This window comes from Geospiza fortis, unplaced genomic scaffold, assembly GCF_000277835.1.
Source record: "Geospiza fortis unplaced genomic scaffold, GeoFor_1.0 scaffold195, whole genome shotgun sequence".
In the NCBI taxonomy this organism is placed as follows: Eukaryota; Metazoa; Chordata; class Aves; order Passeriformes; family Thraupidae; genus Geospiza; species Geospiza fortis.
This window is the reverse complement of record NW_005054324.1, coordinates 86,710-105,927: the sequence shown is the minus strand read 5'-3', so window position 1 is coordinate 105,927 and position 19,218 is coordinate 86,710. Positions and strand designations below refer to the sequence as shown.

The 19,218-nt window shown below is 35.8% G+C and overlaps 1 protein-coding gene across 1 annotated transcript in view; it reads right to left on the bottom strand.

Moving 5' to 3' along the window:
- The window catches only part of FOXP2 (forkhead box P2), a 349,338-nt gene that overhangs the window by 279,935 nt on the left and 50,185 nt on the right, over positions 1-19,218 (bottom strand). The window contains 1 exon segment of the mRNA XM_005420925.2: positions 11,273-11,356. The gene's annotated coding sequence lies outside the window, so the exon portion shown is untranslated.

The following is a 19,218-nucleotide window of genomic DNA, read 5'->3' as shown; positions in this document are numbered from 1 at the left end:
TTTTTTAAAAATTCATAGATATTAAATCAGTCAATTAGGAACAAGCTTTATCCTCTCCTCTGGAAGTGTGCATAAATATCCTTGACACAATGAATGGGAAAAAAAACCTCAAAACCCCACAAACATTAAACAGCAACAACTATCAGTTAAGACTAACCATACCTACTTAAATTTCAGAAACCAAAAATGTGAATAAGTGTAAGCAATAGTGTAAGCAATAGTGCCTATTGTATTTAGACAGCCTTTCACCATACCATGTGTTGGTGTGTCAAAGCAAAAATCTGTTTTAACAAGTATAATTAAATAAATGAAGATGGTCAGGACTGACTTTTAAAGCTAGCTGATCACATAGAGTAGGATAGCAGTGGTTTTTTTTATAAAGAGGTTTAAAATATTTTAATAAATGCCTTTATGTTACAGGATTTTGTATTCCTGAGATGTAAATAAAACAATAAGTCTGCAAAGCTCAGAGAATAACTACATAAGCCATTTTACAAGGAGGATATACTTTTCCTTCTTTTCTATGAATGTATAAAGCTCTCCTTCAAGCTCTTACTAAATCTATTGATCTGTGAAACACAGTGCACTCCAGGGAGGCAATTCACTTGACGTTATATATCAAATGATGAGATGAATAATGATCAGACCATTTGGTAATTAAACATCTTACAAACCTTCTAACTGACTGAACGTCACAAAGGTCAAATGAGATCAAACCTATTTTTTTGTTGTTTTTAATTTTTTTTGTATTTGCAACACAGAAGTTATATTTAACAGCAACTATACTACATGGCAAAACCAAATTATTGAACATGCTTTTCATTCCTATTAAGCAGTTTGAATACATAAGAGAAATATTTCTTTCATCCCACAGTCCTATTATAATCTTCATTTTTAATCTTACAGAGAAGTAACCACTCACCAGTATAGTGCAAATAACTAGCAAAGTTATTAGATTAAGGGAAATGAACAGCACATAGAGAAAATCTCAAATATATCAAAGCACTAAGAAATTAAAAAACCTCCTTGATAACTTCCTGTAACAGTGTAGGAAACTGACATTTTTTTAGATAACCAAGTAAGTCCATTTCAACAGTTTGAAGACACTAAGAGTGTTTGTCAACTTACACAATGATTTGGACATTTTATCTCTTATTATATGCTAATAATTTAAATGTCTGACACTAGAAATAAATCTGAATTATTTAATAAATAAGACACCTACAACTGTAATTTCATGAACAATTTTGTATTTTTGCCAGTAAATTTTTAAGTTGCAAAGGCAATCAAAAAGATGCACAGCAAAGATGGTTTTTAATACAGATAACAAGTGAAAATCACTTGCCTCAATAGCTAATGCCTCTGTCAAACATGGTTTCTGGAAACACCAGTATCTATTCACACACATCTTCAGCATAGCCTTACAGGTTACCATAAATCAAGGACTTCACTGTCAGACAGAATAAATCCCTCCATCTTCATGCAAGCTGTCACCAGCCTTCACAGCCCAAATCACATCCCAAATATTAAGGAGTATCTTATGATTTCACTTGAATTACCTTCCTAGAAAATGAAGAAATCTTTTAACTTAAGAAAACATTGAACATCTTTCTCAAAAACAATTTGGGACAGATCCAGTCAACTCTCACAAACACACAACTGCACAAACACACATGAAATAACTGAACACACCCAATATCAGCCTCCGTGGATGTGACGTTCTGTCTTACAGAGAAGCAAACTAGCTGCTCTCAAATATTCCAGCGTTGCTCCAGCTGCTTCTGCACAGCTAGAGCTAACCTGGGAAAGAGATGTCTCTGGGGCAGAAGTTGAAGGAAAGAGAGGATTTTTACAGGGCATCTAAAGAAGTAATGCAGGAGGTGAATTTGGCCACCAAAGGACAGAGTTTTACTGGAAAGTTGCACATCCATGCAGATCACTGGCTTCTACTGTGGGACCTGAGGAGGATGTAGGAGATGGCACCTCCATGGTATCAACTGCCAGTCACTCACAGCACTTTGTCTTCCCTTGTCTTGAGGTTGGGAACAGAGGTCAAGTTCGCAAAAAGAAAAAGAGGTCATTAAATCACATGCTCCATCTTCTGTGATCTTTTAAGTACTGGACAGGGCATTCAAGTTCATAACATAATTTAAAAACACTGTCCTATAAAATACATTCAATCCATCCAATATATAGCTTTTTCAGGCCTAATCAATCATATAAATTTAAAATACCTTTAATGAAAAATATTTCTGAATTGCAAAAATAAAACAATATAAGTGATAATTCTTCTTCAGATCTCTGTTTCTGATAATGTGCAAATATACTGCATTCAGAAAATTTTCTACGGACAGAGAAATAGCAAATAACCAATTTTGTAAAAGCTCAACATGCAAAAAATCAGGGGGAAAATGTCACTTTACTGTAAGAAACTGGACTATTCCATTATACTTTAAGGATAAGTACGTAACTCTGGGACTTCCACAACAGGACAGGTTCCCTTGGAAAAACAAATAAGCAGGTGCTCAGATCAAATTTTAGGGGCATATTACACATGTGAATTAAGCACTGACCTGGGAAAAGATGTTCTGCGGAGGCTCAAGGGCTTCAGCATATGCTCAGTTAGCAAACAGCTGCAGCAGTTAAGGCTGCTCCTTCCTCTCCTTCCTTTTCCTACTGCTTGTTTTCCTCCCAACTCCAGAGCTGCCTGCTGCCAAAAAAGAGCTGGCAAAAGGACCAAAAAAATGACCATTTGTTGTGTACCTTTAGTGCAGACCAAGGGGCATGGTTCAAATTGTTATGAATTTTCTATGCCATCAGCTGGGCATCCTTTCCACATTAATTTAGTTTCCTTTTTGACAAGTTGAAGAAGAGAAACAAGAAAAAATGCAATTACAAATTCTAGTGGAGGGGCAATAAAGAATTTGGGAGAGAGGGAAAAGATATTTAATGAACAGGTACTTCAGTTCTAGATAAGTATGTGCTTTAGTTAAAAGGATTATCTATAGAGGTGAGTATAATACTTCTACAGTGAAGATGAAAAATTTACAAATTGAAATGCTTATATTTCACATTCTTTATAATAGCATTGCTCAAAAAAAGCAAATGTAAAATAATTCTGTCATGAGAGAAAACTTTAAATATTTTTCCATTCATTCAGTATATCAGTTTAACATTTCAGCCTTATTTTCAAAAATAAAATAAAAAATAAATTAAAAAAAATAAATAATGCTGTCATTCATATAGTCCACTTATCCAGCAGAGAGAAACTGGCCCGAGGCAAAATTTCAGTGAAGAAGTTTGTTTTGTTGGTTTGGGGTTTTCTGTTGGTTTTTTGTTTGTTGTCTTGGAATTTTTTTGCTTGTTTGTATGTTTTTAAGAAGAAGGAATCTTAGAAGTAAAACTCCATATAAGAAGAAGGTGAGTGAGCATGATACAAAGATTACAGGCCCCTGAATTTATCTTTTTTTAAACAAGTAGCAACCATCGAATTTGAGAAAAAATACATCTACCTATATCTAAAAGCCTTTGACTGGACTGAGTAGAAATTTTGTATATGCTATAGGTCTAATTCTTTATTAAGTGATAAAAAAGAGAACTGGATTTGCATCGCATCATGAAAATGTATCTTAGAGCAAAGAGAAAACTAAGTAAAAATAAATGACAAATGGCCATGTGAGAAAATTTAAATCTTGAAAAGAAGAAAGCTAAATATTCAGCAACTTGATGGTAGCACACAGATAATAAATATTAGTTTCAAATTAGCTGCAAAACATTTAAGACATGAGGTCACATGTCTTTGTCATGGCACACTATCCATCTGCTCTAATTTGAAGTGTTTAGTAAACAGCTTCACCCAAATAACACAGAATGATCTTGGGCTGCAAACTCTTACAGGAACTACATATCCATATGCAGCTCAACAGACCCAAAACAATATTTAATTTAGTTTCTCTCTCAAATATTAAAGCATTGAGTTAAAATTACAGTCCATTTCCCATTAGTGCTGTTACCTATACAACTATACTTAACCAAAGTATATAGATTGTAGAATTAAATTTCTGTACTTTACTTACTGAGGTACCATGTCCCACACCTTATTTTTGAGAAGTGACATATATTGTGCAAACTATATCAGGCAGTTTTAACCTTTGAAGCCTTTGATTACACGCCAGATAGTTGGTTTTTTTTTTGCAAAACCTTCACTGGATCTGTCATAATTAAATGAATTTATACATAGGTACTCAAATCTATATGCTTATGTTTGGATGTAGGACCAGAACGACCACATGAACCAAAACAAAAACCTGTTTTACTTCCCTAGCAAAGTCAAGCTCCGGGAAAAAAAAAAAAGTTTCTTCAAAAATTAAATTGTGAACAATCAGAATTTACTAAAAAAAAAAAGAAAAAGAAAAAGATGCAGTTAAGCAGTTTTCCCCACCAAATAACCAGTAAAAACCTGTATTCTATAGGCTGTGACTGACAACAATTACCACTAAATGGCTGTTTTACAGACTACATTCAAAATTCTGAGGCCTAGTTCCTGAGGGACGATGATCTCTGTCCAGCTCCTAGATGACAGCAGCCACATTAAAAAAAAATCATTACCTCTTTCTTTCCTAGATCCCATTATGCATTTTCCAGAGAAGAGAAGAAATCACTCCCCAAGACAGTTAACAAGTACCACTTACAAACACAAAACTCATTTAAAATCAGCTTTTTAGGGAGGCTAGCTCTCAAAGCAATCAAATAAACATCTATTCCATTTTCAAGATCCCATTTATTTTCAGGAACTACATGTGATGCTATTTCTTCCATACGTAGTTACTTGTACTGAATTGCTTTCTTTATTGCCTAAATTCATTTATTTTTTTAATAAGGATTTAAAATAGATAGTTCATAAAATTTATCACAGAATGATTTCTTGATAAGGTAACTTCAAAAGCATGCCAAAAATACATACTTTTTACTGTTTTTTTTACAGATAATTTTTGTTTGTAATGAGGAACATAGGAAATAGTTAGATGAAAATCAGAATTACTTCAGACACAGTCAAATAAGAGACCATGCTGAGGAAAACAGCACAAATAAGTTGTTCTCAGCAATATGGAAAACTACATTTGATTTTCTTAAGTTTTAGCGAAATTCCAAGTAAAGTAAACTACTGTTGAGGCTTCCTTTTCTCTTGATAAAACCAGCTTTTATTCTGTCTAAATCAATCTGCGTTGGAGTGCTCACAGGCCTCAGCATTTCTTCCCAAAGATTGTGCTAAGGGCATAATGGCTTTACAATTTAACTAGAAAAAGCTATGAAAGAGAGAAAAGGCTACATAACACAGAAATGAGCAGGGATTCTTTGTCCTAGACCTCCTATCACAGCAAAAATCCAAAGCAATTCTATGTATATAATTTAAAGCAACTAAATTAATTTTCTCTGTTCCCTCCAAATGGCAAGACTTCCAAAAAACTACAGACATGGAAAATGAAAGGGTTAAAACAGGGGGATATATATATACACATACATATATTTTTTTCTTTTCAGATTTGTGTCTTCTCCTGTTCTGTACCAAGGAAAGACGAAGGTGTTGATGACCCTTTTATCATACTGAATGAACAGAAGGAGTACCTTAGGGTAAATGTTGAAATTTTAAGTCTGGAACTGCTTTGAGAGCATTAAGAGTTTGGCCACATACAGTCATCAGCATGGCAACAAGAGAAAAAAGACCTGGGGCCAGTGCTCTGCCTTATAAGCACAATAGAGTAATTTTTGCTCTTAAAAATACACAGAGGATGTGAAAAAAAGAAGAGTATCATTCACACTTCTGAGGTTTATTCACAGTCTTACTGAAAACACGATTTTGACCAATACCATCCCTGCCACTGCATACATCAGCACAACTAATTGTGTATTCTGGCTAACATTTAACCTGGAAATCTACCCTTACTATGTTTTCCTAGTCTGTCAACTCACTCCTGCAGGTCATTTTCAAATAGCTCATTCATAATTTATTCCTTACCCAATATTTATGAAATCTCACTAGTATCCTACCTAAAAGTACAAATAACACAATCTTTTTTACAATCAATTTCCTAAGTTCAAAAAATTAAATAAAATTGATACATAACCTCTCTCTTCTCTCCACCCCAAAAAAGAATAGATTTTGTTTAAACATAAAGAAAAAAAGAAAAATTAGTACTGAATATTTAAATGACTGTGTTTTCAAGTGGTAAACCAAGGACGCATCTGCCAACTTCACTGATTTTTTTTTAACTTCTTTTGTATTTATTTCCTTTATTAACTCTGAGTTTGACATAATTTATTATACTAAATTAAAACACAGGTGTATCTTGCTTTCTGGAAGAAGTGGTCCAACTAGTAAGGAGGAGTCCACTACTGTAACTAAAAAGACCAATACTCATTTACATCCAGATAAAAAAATAGAGTCATATGTCATCTATTGTGTCTTTAGTCACATATTATTCTGTATTGTCTTCTTTCTGAAAATAGCAGAGACCTACTACAATGCTTATGCACAGAAATTCTTTATAAAATAAAAATGTTGAGAAGACTATTTAGGACTTTTTGACCATTATTCTGAGCAGTTTGTCACAACTACTTTAGCACCTCATAGTTCTTGTGTATTGTATTGCTATCCTTTTAGAAATGTTAGGGCTTGTTTTAGCAACTTTATCTGTAATATTCAAAATTATGTCACTTAATGATTACTAAAAATCTGTAAAGTAACAATCTATTTTGCATTTCACTGAATTACTTTCTCAAACACTACACTTACTCTTATTTCTTTAAATTACATTTTAAGAGACTGGTTATCTATCACCACTCTCTTAAACTATCAGAAGCAATAAGAAACTAAAATCAGTATATCCATTACTTTTATATTAAAAATAATCTCTCTGTTTTGGGGAAGTAACAATTTAAACAACAATGGAAATTATATTTTCAACAATTATAATTTTGGTAAAAGCCATTAACAGTGTAACAGCAAGCCAGTAGACACCTTTTCCTGGTATATTGTGCATAAAAAGTATTCCCATCTGTTTCAATGCTCAGGCTTTTTCATGGGCTTAAACCTGTCAAATTATTCCATTTGATTTCAGAGAATTCTCATATGGCAATCTATTTTATTTACTTTATCTTCAATAAAATGGTTGAGTGAGCATTAGCAACTCTGAGACACAAGTTTCAATCAGTCCTCTGGCAAAGGCGTCAATCTACATTAGACCCACAGTGCTGTGAGCTGCAGCCAGAAAGCTGCAGTGAGACAGGGCAGCAGAGAGTGAGTGAGCAGGACCTAATAAAGCAGCAGTGGAGAGAGAGAAAATTCCCCCCAGACAGCACCACACACCGCTTATATAATGTGTGTGCCTAGTTCAACACACCAGTAGCTCCTTAATAAAGCTGACAGCTAAAAAGGAGATTCAGACTCCAACTTCATTTTACATGACAACTACAGTAATGGTCCTCTGTTCTCAAGCAGGCCACATTTAGAAACCTGAATTCAGTTCTGTTAAAAATTAAGAGTTCTCACCTCTCCCATTCATGTCACATAGGAAAGAGAAGCATAAAATTATTAAGATGCACACAATTTTCTTCTGATTTCATACAGCTGAAAAAACACATCAGGTTTCTGTGCTAGAAACCACAAAACAATCAATGTATTTAAACAGTAACTCCTTGTTCAAGACAGCATCATTAACAACTAATTTCAATAAATGTGGAGCATCAAGCCTAGATGCCACAAAAATACCTCCCAAAGCACAAACTTTGTAATAACTGATGCAAGTTCATATTTTATATGGGCTGTAAAAAACAAATTATTTTAACAGTGCTCTTCCCAGCAAATCAGACCATTAAGACTGTACTTATTGTTTAGCTGAAATGAAAAGCTGGCCAGTTTAAATCCATAGTTTGACATTAGGTATAATCATAGCAAAAGCTTACTGCCTCATATTTCCAGGTCACAAATTCAATTCTATCAATGTGCACTACTTTTTGACAAAAGTTGACTACAGGTTCCCCCCACATCACCAATTTATAGATATTCCAAATCACCCTGGAACGATAATTCAAAATTCTAAAATAAATAGGGTCACTGTTCTAATACAATTCCATTAAAGCATAAAATACTGTTTACGTTTCAGATTCTTCCTGTTAGAAACCATATTAAACACAAAGCCCATCAAACCCCATCTAATTACTTCTTGCAAACCAGATACCATCCTTCTCTTTCAGCATTATGCTGTATACCACCCTATCATTCACTTACAGAAGTATTAAAACTCCTTTGCCTTCTGAGCAGACGTGAAAGGTTTAGATTTCCTTGCGGACAAAGTTAATGCCAGTCCATTATGCAGCCAGTGGAAAACATCCTATCTTTCACATGCTGGTCACCCACATGGTCATCAGCAAGGAGTCCTTACATAACTCTTGAGAGACTTTCAATGCAGATGCAAGATACCTACATGAGACATTCTTCTGTACTAACCTAACAGTATAATTATGTTTGGCCTCTACAAAATAAACATATGCATACAGACTAAATATTTCATAGTATACAAAATGCATGCATATACATGTACATGAGCTGTGATGTTTCAAGTTTTTGTTTCCTGTAGTACCAGAAATAAACTTGAATGAGCACAATGTCTCCTCCAAACTGACAATGCAGAAGAGCTAGATCAATTTAATAATCATTAACACCAGCATTTATTTAGCCTTTTTTCAAAGCCTAAGTAACTCAGAGAACATAGATGTAAATGTATCACTAACAGTCTCAAAACTGTCTATTTAAGTCATCAGTCAGAAAATAGAACATGTTTTCCCTGCTTTCACATTTCTCTGAGCTGTCTCAGTTTTTCTAAAACTTACTCCTATAGAGTTAAGTGTTCTACTGAGAGGACAAAAACCAAACAGTTTTTTTGCTCTATTGATTAAAATCCTATTCATAATCGCAATTGTATTTTTACGCATATCTATCACTACATTTATAACTAGATCTCAGTTTTCAATAACTTCGAAGACACCATATACTGCCATAAAAGAACCTATGGATTCTAAATACCATTCTGAAGAACTAGCATTCAGAATTTACTACTGTTTCCTCGTTGACTGCAAAAACATTACTGCTCCACTTTCACATACTGCAAGAAATAGAGACCAATACTAAAATGGCCAAAAAGATTTTGGCTTCCTTTACAGAAAGCATTTTTATAGACTATATTTAGCCTAAAGTTATGGAAGAAAATAATGGAGGAAGCAGAACAGCAGTTACTTTCTTTCATATGCTTTAAGTTTCAGACATACTGGAATTCAAGAAAATTATACTGCCAAAATATCAGAGTTGCACAACTCAGTTACACTGCATTTTGGCCATTATTTGTCAGAACATAGTAAGCTTCCACAGAAAATATCCTTTAAAAACAAAAACACTCTTGTTGACTCAACAGATTTCAACTACTACAGTTTCTATCAAACTCCAGTTTCTATCAGTTTTCCAAAATACTGACACTATCAAAAAACTATCTAACATAACTACATACAAGTTACACCATTCAGGCAAGTACAAATAAATATGTCACAGAAATCCAGCCATATTTCCATTGCTACATAGAAAGCAAAGAATCTGATACTTTTCACTGTTTTTTTTTCTACTGAATAATGAAAAAAAACCCCACTGTTTTGCAAATAAATATATTACTACATACTAAAATATAGTCATGTAAAGGTTTGCACATGATACCAGTAATATCTACAGTTTTCCTGTATATCCTTGGACGTACAACACTGCTACACCAAACCTTCCTTCTTTTACTGGCTTCACCATATTCATACTGTAGCCTTCCAGCCAGTGCCTTAACTCCTTGGAAGAAGCTGAAGTTAAACTGGAATAAAGGAATTTTCCTTTCCTATTACCCAGTGAAGACAGTCACAGTGAAACACATACCAGAACAGTCTTCTTTAACACTACTTTGAACTATGTTACAAAGGGCTATTCTTCCTCACAGAGGGTAAAACGTCAAAAAACTTGTTATAAACATAGTTTCAGGACTAATTACTGTCATCATCATTAACTCCTCTGGAACGGGTTCTTTTTCTTTCCTTTCAGAGGCATCAATACATTAAGATGGATATTGGTATATTATGGAGTAGATAGGTATATCAGAATGTTGTGTAATACTTTAGCAGTTACTACACATGGTACATTAGTTGTATTTACATGTTTGTTTCTACATCCTGGTGTACACAGAAGAATTTGGTCTGGCTGCTATTATGGTAAGTTTGTCATACCCTGTTGAAATCTGTATCTTAAGAATTTAGTATCAGGCCAAAATGACCATATTTTGCCATTTGTATGTAAAAATATTGCCTAAAAAATTTGAATTTGAAAAGTTCTGAGAATATTCTCAAAAATTTTACACCTCCATAGGAAATGTAGAATATGAACAACTGCAACACTCAACATAATTTTTTTTTTGTTGCAATAGCAATTGTGAAAACCCCAAAATAAATGTGACTGCCTTGCTAAGTTCTCATCTTACACTAATTCCTTCAGGATCTCCTTTTCCAGTCTAAGTTAAAAAGACCTGATAGCCACTTGTACACGATTCACTGAAGAAAGGTCTGGAGCAAAGCAAGGTATCCAGCGCAGGGATGCCAAGGCCCCAGTGGCACAGTAACCACTGACAGTGCTGTCCCAGGCAGGTTCAGCCTGTTAACACACACAGCAGCTGAAATAAGGTTTGACCCCATGGTCCTTGACACCATGGAAATCCTGGTACCAAATGAATAGAGATCATCCTAGTTTCAAGAAATTAGGAATATCCAAACTCAGGGATTCTTCACTATTTATTATAATGTATTTATTTGCCTTTAAAAATTTATTTTTCACAAGAAATACTGTCTAAAACAATTTTCAAAACAAATTAGCCTAATTACCATACTCCTAATACAGCTGATGTAATGAAACTGTACAGTGTAAGTTAACTCCAGAGTTCCAGAGACCACGGTGACAGAACCATGGTTTCACCTATTTCCATGGCAGAAGCTGAAAAAGTATGTAGGGATATCCTAAATGAATCAGATATTGTCTGCTATCTAGTCATAACACAAGCAGTCATACATCTCAGTGAATCAGGGAAAGCAGAGACCAGCTCATTGAATTTGGATTGGTAAGCAAGAACAGCAATTCCAGGACAAAAGGAAATTGCAAAAAAAAATTCTCTTTGATTTGTGATGATTGATTTGTACTCACCTGCTTCTTCTAAGCCTCAAAAAGACCTTTTAACTTCAACCTTGAACTGAAGTGATGTCCAAGATCAATTCTAGTACCACAATCCTGACAAAACAGAGAAATGTTTACAGCTATTTAGAATCATTTAACAAAACCAACATAGAATCTGGCCTTATCATTCCCTCTAATTTTTTCTCTTAACAAGTAATGAGATTAAATGTAGTCCACAAAGAAATAGAATTGTTCACCAAGTTTCTTCCATGCAGCACAGTGACAGCTAAGGCATCACTCAAATTCTAGTCCTGTGGTTTTATTCTATTTTTATTATTATCATACCCAAGGACAAACAAAAGAAAGGCTTCCCTGAAGTAGTTTCTTTCAGGCAGAGCACTGCACACAATATCACTACCAGTAAGTCCACAGGGTCATCTGAAGGAAGGGACAGAAGCTGGGAGACAGCATGCCAATAAAATTTAAATCTGTATCTATGTTAGGAAGGACAAAAGGACAAGCAAAAGGATGTATGTATGTTAGGAAGGACAAAAAGAAAAAAAAACCAACAGCTTTGAAGCTGAGACTGGAAGACTGCAATGAAAAGGAGGTTGGACAAGGCAGAAGAAATAAAGAACACACAGGTCTGTAGAACATTTAGATTACATCTATGCTTGCGCACATTTCTCTTTCCTGAAATCAACTGGCAGAGATAATCCTCCATCTATGTAGGATAATCCTACACCTATGTAGCATAGCCACATATGCTCTGAAACAGAAGGGTTCCATAAAAATTGTCTAATGGAGGTAGTCAAATAAATATCTGGGAATTTTCTGGAACAATGTTTGTTTGCAAAGACATTCACTGTGGCAGAGACATGAAAATATTTCCAGGCAAATAGTCTGTTTATGTTTAAACACAACAAAAACAAAAATATGTTTAGTTTACTGATATAGACATGGACTTAATGCCTGAAACTGTGCTATCTCTGAAGTAGATCCTACCAGCCTCTCGATAGTGCCTCTTGGCAATTCTCTTTTACTGACAAGGTCAGACAGAAGCAGGCTGAAGAGTAAAATGAATGTAAAATTTTTTAAAGAAAAGACTGCTTTCCCACAGTTTAAGAAAAAAAAAAATCTGTGTTCCAACTGGCATTATTAATACACACTTTGTTACAAGATGTTTGGACATTTAAAAGAGCTGCAGCTCTAACTGCTTCCTTTGTTTGTAGAGTGTAACAAAACCTGCTGGGAAGGTCGAAGTTCCTAGAAAACTGAAAGCTACCTGGCAGCCTCTGTAGTAGAGCAAGTGAAGAAGGGAGAGCAAAGAATGACAGGCTGGAGAAATAAACACTACATGAAACCCCTGCACAGTAGGACAGCACTGGGAAATGAGAAGGATATCTTATGAGCTTAATACAAAGCAAAAAAGAGAAGGAAATGTTAAAAAACAGGTAAGGAACCTAAGGCAAATACAAGGAGGTGAAGGTGGGTGGCAAATTTTAGAAGTTTTCAGAAAGTAAAACATGTGTCAATGAAACTTTGCCTGATGGTCATGTGATCACCCTGGATCCACAATGTAAATGTCCAAGCAACTGAGTGAAAAGCATTCCTCTCACTGACCTACTTCTCATTTCAAGGTTGCCGCTTTGCCTCTAAATAGCTATGCCTCCTTCTTTGAAGTTTCTTGTGCACCTGAATTCTAGACCTAAATACACATTACAGTTATTTCTTCAACACTACATCTTGTTGACAGATAATATGTAAGCCTCAAATGTGAATATTCTGTATTTCGTTTTTTTCCCTATACTCCATTAAACTGAAATACTTTCAAATCATCAGTTTTCTTAGCTTGCAGTATATCAAACATCACATAGTGCTTCAGCTCAGAAATAAAGCCAGGACAGTCAGTTATTATACATGACATCTTGTACCAAAATATGACCCATTTTGTTGAGATAAAGCCTTTTCAGAAGAAATTTTTCATTATAGTATTTTTGGTAATTAGTCTTAATATGAAAAAAACCCACAGTCATTAATCTCAATGATTTTAATTTTATTTGGTCTATTTCTGGATTTCTATACTTCTTCAGAAATCAGTAAGAAAAATTTAAATTGGTGAGGATGGCACAAAGTAGGCGTGACAGGCCACAGACAGATAACAGGTCTTACCTACCAATTCTCTTTTTAACTATGCAAATTTTCATCTTTAGAATCTTACTTATTGACTTCTGTTTCATTTATATCACATTTCAGTGTGGTTTACCTGACAAAGGCAGAAGAGTCCTAAAAAATAATATTTTGTTATAAACTCTGATTTGTTTTAATTTTTGTTAGCATCCTAAAACCTGGATCTGAATCATTCCAGTCTAACACCAACATTTCTCTACCTTCCGCCTGAGCTACAAGACTCCATCCCTTGGGCCCCAGCAGGTAGAGTTTTAATTGTTTACCTATCCCCTACTGACAGTGCTTACAGAGATATGTTCCCATTCTCCAACATCTAACAATTCCATCTTAGCCTTAAAAATTTACAAATTCACAGACCTTGTTAAGCGAAGCTTTAAAAGCATCCTGACAGAATGTTAATTGTCATAGCTGCGTCAGAAATCCCTAGAATACTTAATTAAAATGAAAGTCAAATTCATTCCTGGATGAAGACTTAGAAACTTGACTTAAATAAATACAATCCCATGTGCTGCAAGCTATTTAACTCATTCATTTATTTGCTGCCATCACCTCTTTGCTTATTCCACATTTAGATCACAAATCATTAGGATAAGTTTACCTGTTATATGTTTGTACACTGCCTCTAAGATAATATTTTGATTTGAGACTACATGATTTTATTCTTTATCCTGCCTTACTGGTGGTCTTCGGTATTTTTTAAAATGTAAATAATCCCACCAAATGCACTACAGCACTTAAGCAGTTCTCCTATTTGATAGCTCAAGTTGCCACGATGTGTCACTATTTCAGGTAAGACCTGCGTGTTCAGATTTCTTCTGTAGTAAAAATGGTTCAAACCGCATTACGGCTTGAAGCAGGTATCTGTAGAAAATATTCTAATGAAGCACTGCTCACCAAAGCATGCAAGAAAACTTTAGAACCTCGCTGAGGGTTATCTATAGTTACTATTAGGTACACTTGCTTTGAATCAGATCAATTGGATTGAAGTCACCACTGGTTTCACTAAAGCAAAAATGACTTGCTAAAGAGACTGTCTAGTATTTTAAAGACAAACATTCACTGGTATCTGAACCTTCCAACTCTCTATCATATAGGACTCACACAATTAAAAAAACCTCATTAATTCATAGCAGGACTTCTAAGCAAGTCTTAAATTGCACTATGTCAATGGGTCCTGAACTTTATTTGAAAATACATCACTTACATACAATCTATAATGTATATCTTGCAAAAGTATAAAAAAGTGTGAATTTACCTAGCAGTCAGACTATGTATTTTAATTATATTTAAACTACTTAAACACATTAATTTAAGTTACAACAAATAAGATTTTTGAAGAATATTTTATAAACTGCAGAACTGCAAATAGTACAGACACCACCTTTCTTCCCAATTCCAGGAATTCACATTTCTGTGATAGCAAGATACTCAGAAGCTCATAATCAGATGATCACTACTGAACGTCATTATAATTAACAAGAACACACAAAATTAATTAGTAGTTATGCTTATAATCAGTCCAAAGTTAAATGAACCAATGAAAAGACTTTCATACTACCATGATCTCATCAGCTAATTTTTACATGCTATTTTACATTACTACTTAGACAAACGAAGGCTGGCTTAACAGTGGGTCCAAATAGAAGCTCTGTAGAGTTGGGAGAAACATATTTTTTCATGTGGCACAGAGAAAGTAATGAATTCTTATATGATTCTTGAGCTGTCAAGCTTCCCCAACTACATATTTTCCAAATTTTTCAGTGCTATGTACTTATAAAGGTTCACATTATATTCTATACCACAAAAATTATTCTTGAACTTTTACAACATGGAATTTCCTATGCAAAACACACATACTCCATTAATCCACAGAACCTGTAGCTGTGCAAAGAAGTAAGCCAAGTATAATAATAAAATTTACAAAAAATAATTCAAAATCTAATATTAAATGCCCTGGAAATTGTCCGGTGACAGAAAAATGTCCACATGGACTAAATGCATCATCTACTTCCAGCGTGTTCCATCCACTGTGCAGCTGATGCACAGGTTGCATAAAACTCCTCTTGGGGAAGAGGGGCTGGGAGGGAGATGTTACTCCATTTACATCTTACTTATCCTAAAGATTAACAGGGCACTGATTACCTGTACCCATCAAAGCACAAGGGAGAAAATGGAGACAGTACTAATGAATGGGAAGCCTGGAGTGATGGAAAAATCATCCATCAGTCTTTTCTTCCAAAATATCCACAGCAATGTCGTCTGAATAGTTGGATATGCAGGCTAAACCATCCCTGAGGCAGGTCTAACTTGCTTGACTTGCCTCTACATGATAGATAACCTGTGCTGACACTAATCTTTTAAGTATGTACCATACCAATATCATATTTATAGAGATTTCTATCCAGTGTGCACAGATACCATACCTTACTTTATCCTCAGGCATGTCTGTCTTTCCTCTGAAAACATATCATTTATTCTAAGACAACTCAGAGAAAAGCCAATTTCCATTTGTTGAATTTTCTTATTATAAGAAACAGCAATAGTCCACACTAATTGGGGGAGAAGAATGTAAACAAAAATATGAAAGCAATTAACTATTCCTAAATAGTTTGTTCTACAATACCACTAACACAATAGCACTGCAGTCTTGTGAATTACTCACAGAATTATGATGTGTTTCTTCCTTTTTCTCCTGTGATGTGATTAGAAAGGATTCAGAAATGCTATCCAATAAGAATGTAGAACCACTTTAGAAAGTAGTATCTCAAAAGTGCACATATAGGGTGATCATCCTGAGTTGTCTAACATATACAGTTTGTTCCTGTAAGGAGACATATGTATAGATTTATGACCTACTAAGACATAAATCTGAAATCACCTGACCCTTCTGTCATGATGTACCATATCATAGACTCTCCCACTCACAGAGTGGTTGACAAGCCACAGCTGCATAAAGCATCTGAATTCAGACTGGGTCACTTCTACATTAGACAGATGCACCTCCAAAACTTTCAAGAAAGGTGATTCCTTCCCTAGGCAACCATTTCCATTGCATAATCATCCTTCTACTGAAAATCTTCTCTCTTATATTGAATCAAAACCTTCACACATGAATCCCATGCATTCCAACAGTTCCTTCAAATAAAGGGCAACCCTCACTCCCCTTTTCTGCCTGAGCTTGCATCAATCCATCCCTAAATCCCAACTTTCTAGTTGTTCTGCCACTTAGCAGTTTATTCCAATGATACCATCATTCTGGAGCTGCATATGGAAGCCTAGATCCTCCTGTTTCTTTCCACCAATAAAAATCTTGTCTAAATAAATATATTGAAAACTCAACAAAACCAACAACAAAACATAGATAATTAAAGAGTCATACATCTTTCATGGAGAAAAAGAAACTATAAACTGTGTGAAGCCCACACTTACCAACAACACAGAACAGGAAACCTAACACACACACACTCCTCAAGCTCCTAAAGACCACAAGAAAACAGACCAAAAAATCATGATAAATAAGCCAAACTAACCATGGAGAAAAAAATTAAGGGGGGGGAAAAACAAACACAAACCAGGCAAACAAAAAGAAGTTACGAGATAATCTACCCACGCAGCCTCAATCTCCTGCCAAAAATGTCGCTATAAAAATAAAGACAGACGTTGTCCCACCAATTGCTGTTATCTCCGTTAACTGACTGTTTGCAGCATCTCAAAGTGTATGTTTTCTTCTCTGGCTGAACAGCAGGTCACCTCCTCATCAGCACAGAGCTTCCTTGAGGCTTCCATAGCCCTAACACATCCTCAGTTTGGGCACTTCAAGAACTGCTTACATTGCTCAGGAGGTTGCTTCAATACTGATATGACCACCACAGTTAGTTACTGATAATTGTCACAAACTAAATGTCTGGAAGATGACTGGATCCTTGCAGAGGTCCTTATCCTAAACCCAAAATTTTACATGACTTCATTAATTGTGTCTTTTGTAAAGAACAAAATTAGAACAGAATTATGTCCTTGGTTTCTTCTCAGAGACCCTGCCTGGTGACCTGAGTGATAGGTCAGAGGATCCTGATCACACATCTCCATCATTGCTTCTTGATTTCTCATTCAGAGCTACATTGGTCTGCAGAGGGAAAATTCTTACACATATGCCAGTCCTCCCTGCAAGCAGAGTAAGTCTTCAGCTATGCTGTATTTTGATATGGACTTCAGATTACTGGGCAAGTGTTGTCATCTTATTGCAAAGTTCCCATACCTTCTCAGTGATTTCTCATGGGCAACTCCTCACAGCACTCACTCCTACTTCACAGCACAACCAACAAACTCCAACTCTCATCTCACCCAGCTAACCCTTCTGTAGCACTCCTCATCTTATTGGACACAGCTGTGGCCTATTAAGGGCAGGCCTGTTCCTAATCTTTGGTGATTAGTACAGCTGCAACTCCTCAGGTGTAAGATTACCTTCTGCACTATCTTCATTTTCTTACATTCTATCCCTCCACAGGCAAGCTCAAGGATTCTTTTTTTTTGCTTTCTTTTTACTCATTAGAGAATGAGTGCTCATGGTTACCAGATCCATCTAGCAGTTAACAGTCCATTCATGTTGAACAACCCAGAGACTCCTTTCAGCAGTGGCCAAGGCAGATGACATCAAGAAAGACATAGGCTATAAATATAAGTCATACTCTGGACCAAACTCCCAAAGACACCTGAGAAACAGAACACCTTCATAACACTGAAAAATGTCCCTGGAAGTGTGGCAGATAAATATTAGGGCTGTTGGATATTTCTGCCTGTCCTGTACAAGCACATGACGTATCAGGGTATAACTCAAAGTAAATTTCTAGCCACAGTCAATAACTGCTTTGATGTAGATTAGAATCTATGCCCTTGAAGGGGCAACAAAAGCCAAAAAACCTCTACCACCATTTCAAAGAGGGTCACTGAATAAAAATGAGTAAGCTTGTTACAAGGAAGAAAAAAGAATCGTCTGCAAAAGTCACATTTTTACAGGTGGCACAGAGACTGATTAAAGATACCTTTTGCAAGCTCAAAAGAAATGCATACAACCTACCAAAAAAGACTGAAAAAATCCAGAGAAGGGAGCTGTCATGAACAAATGGGATGAAGGAGGCTATTAGAATGAAAAAAGCATTCTTGTCAAAGCTTCAAATTATGTCCAAGTAAGGAAAACAGAAAGGATTGTAATCGTTGGAAGGCTTAAACATAAAACACAGTCCAGGGTCAGAGGCCTGCAGGGACCAGCAGCTCCCTACAGGCTGGAGGCCAGAAGCTGTGGGGGCTGTCCATGGTCAGAGCAGGACTTTGCTGCCCTTGGCCAGGGAGAAGAGCAAGGCCAGAAGCTGTGGGGGCTGTCCATGGTCAGAGCAGGACCTTGCTGCCCTTGGCCAGGGAGGGGAGCAGCCCCCGGCACACAGTGGAGATGGCTAAGGCTCGGTCAGAATCAGGCTTGGTGAGGAGCCTCTCACAGACACCCATCTAGGGGCTTCTGCTGAGGCTGGCAGAAAGCAGGAGCCACTAAAAAACTGGGGGTTTTTACACACCAGAGGAGACTGGAGAAGTTACTAGGCCAGACATCCTCCTCAGAGAAATACATGAGAGGATCTGTCTTAAACTTAAGTGTCATTAGAGAACATGAGGAAAAAAAAGACAAACTGAGCTCTAACAGGTTATTAGACTCGAGTGTATCCCATCAACAACTCTAAAGGGACTTGAGTATGAAACTTCTGAACTTACAATAGAAAAATGCCTGCTTCAAATTGCCT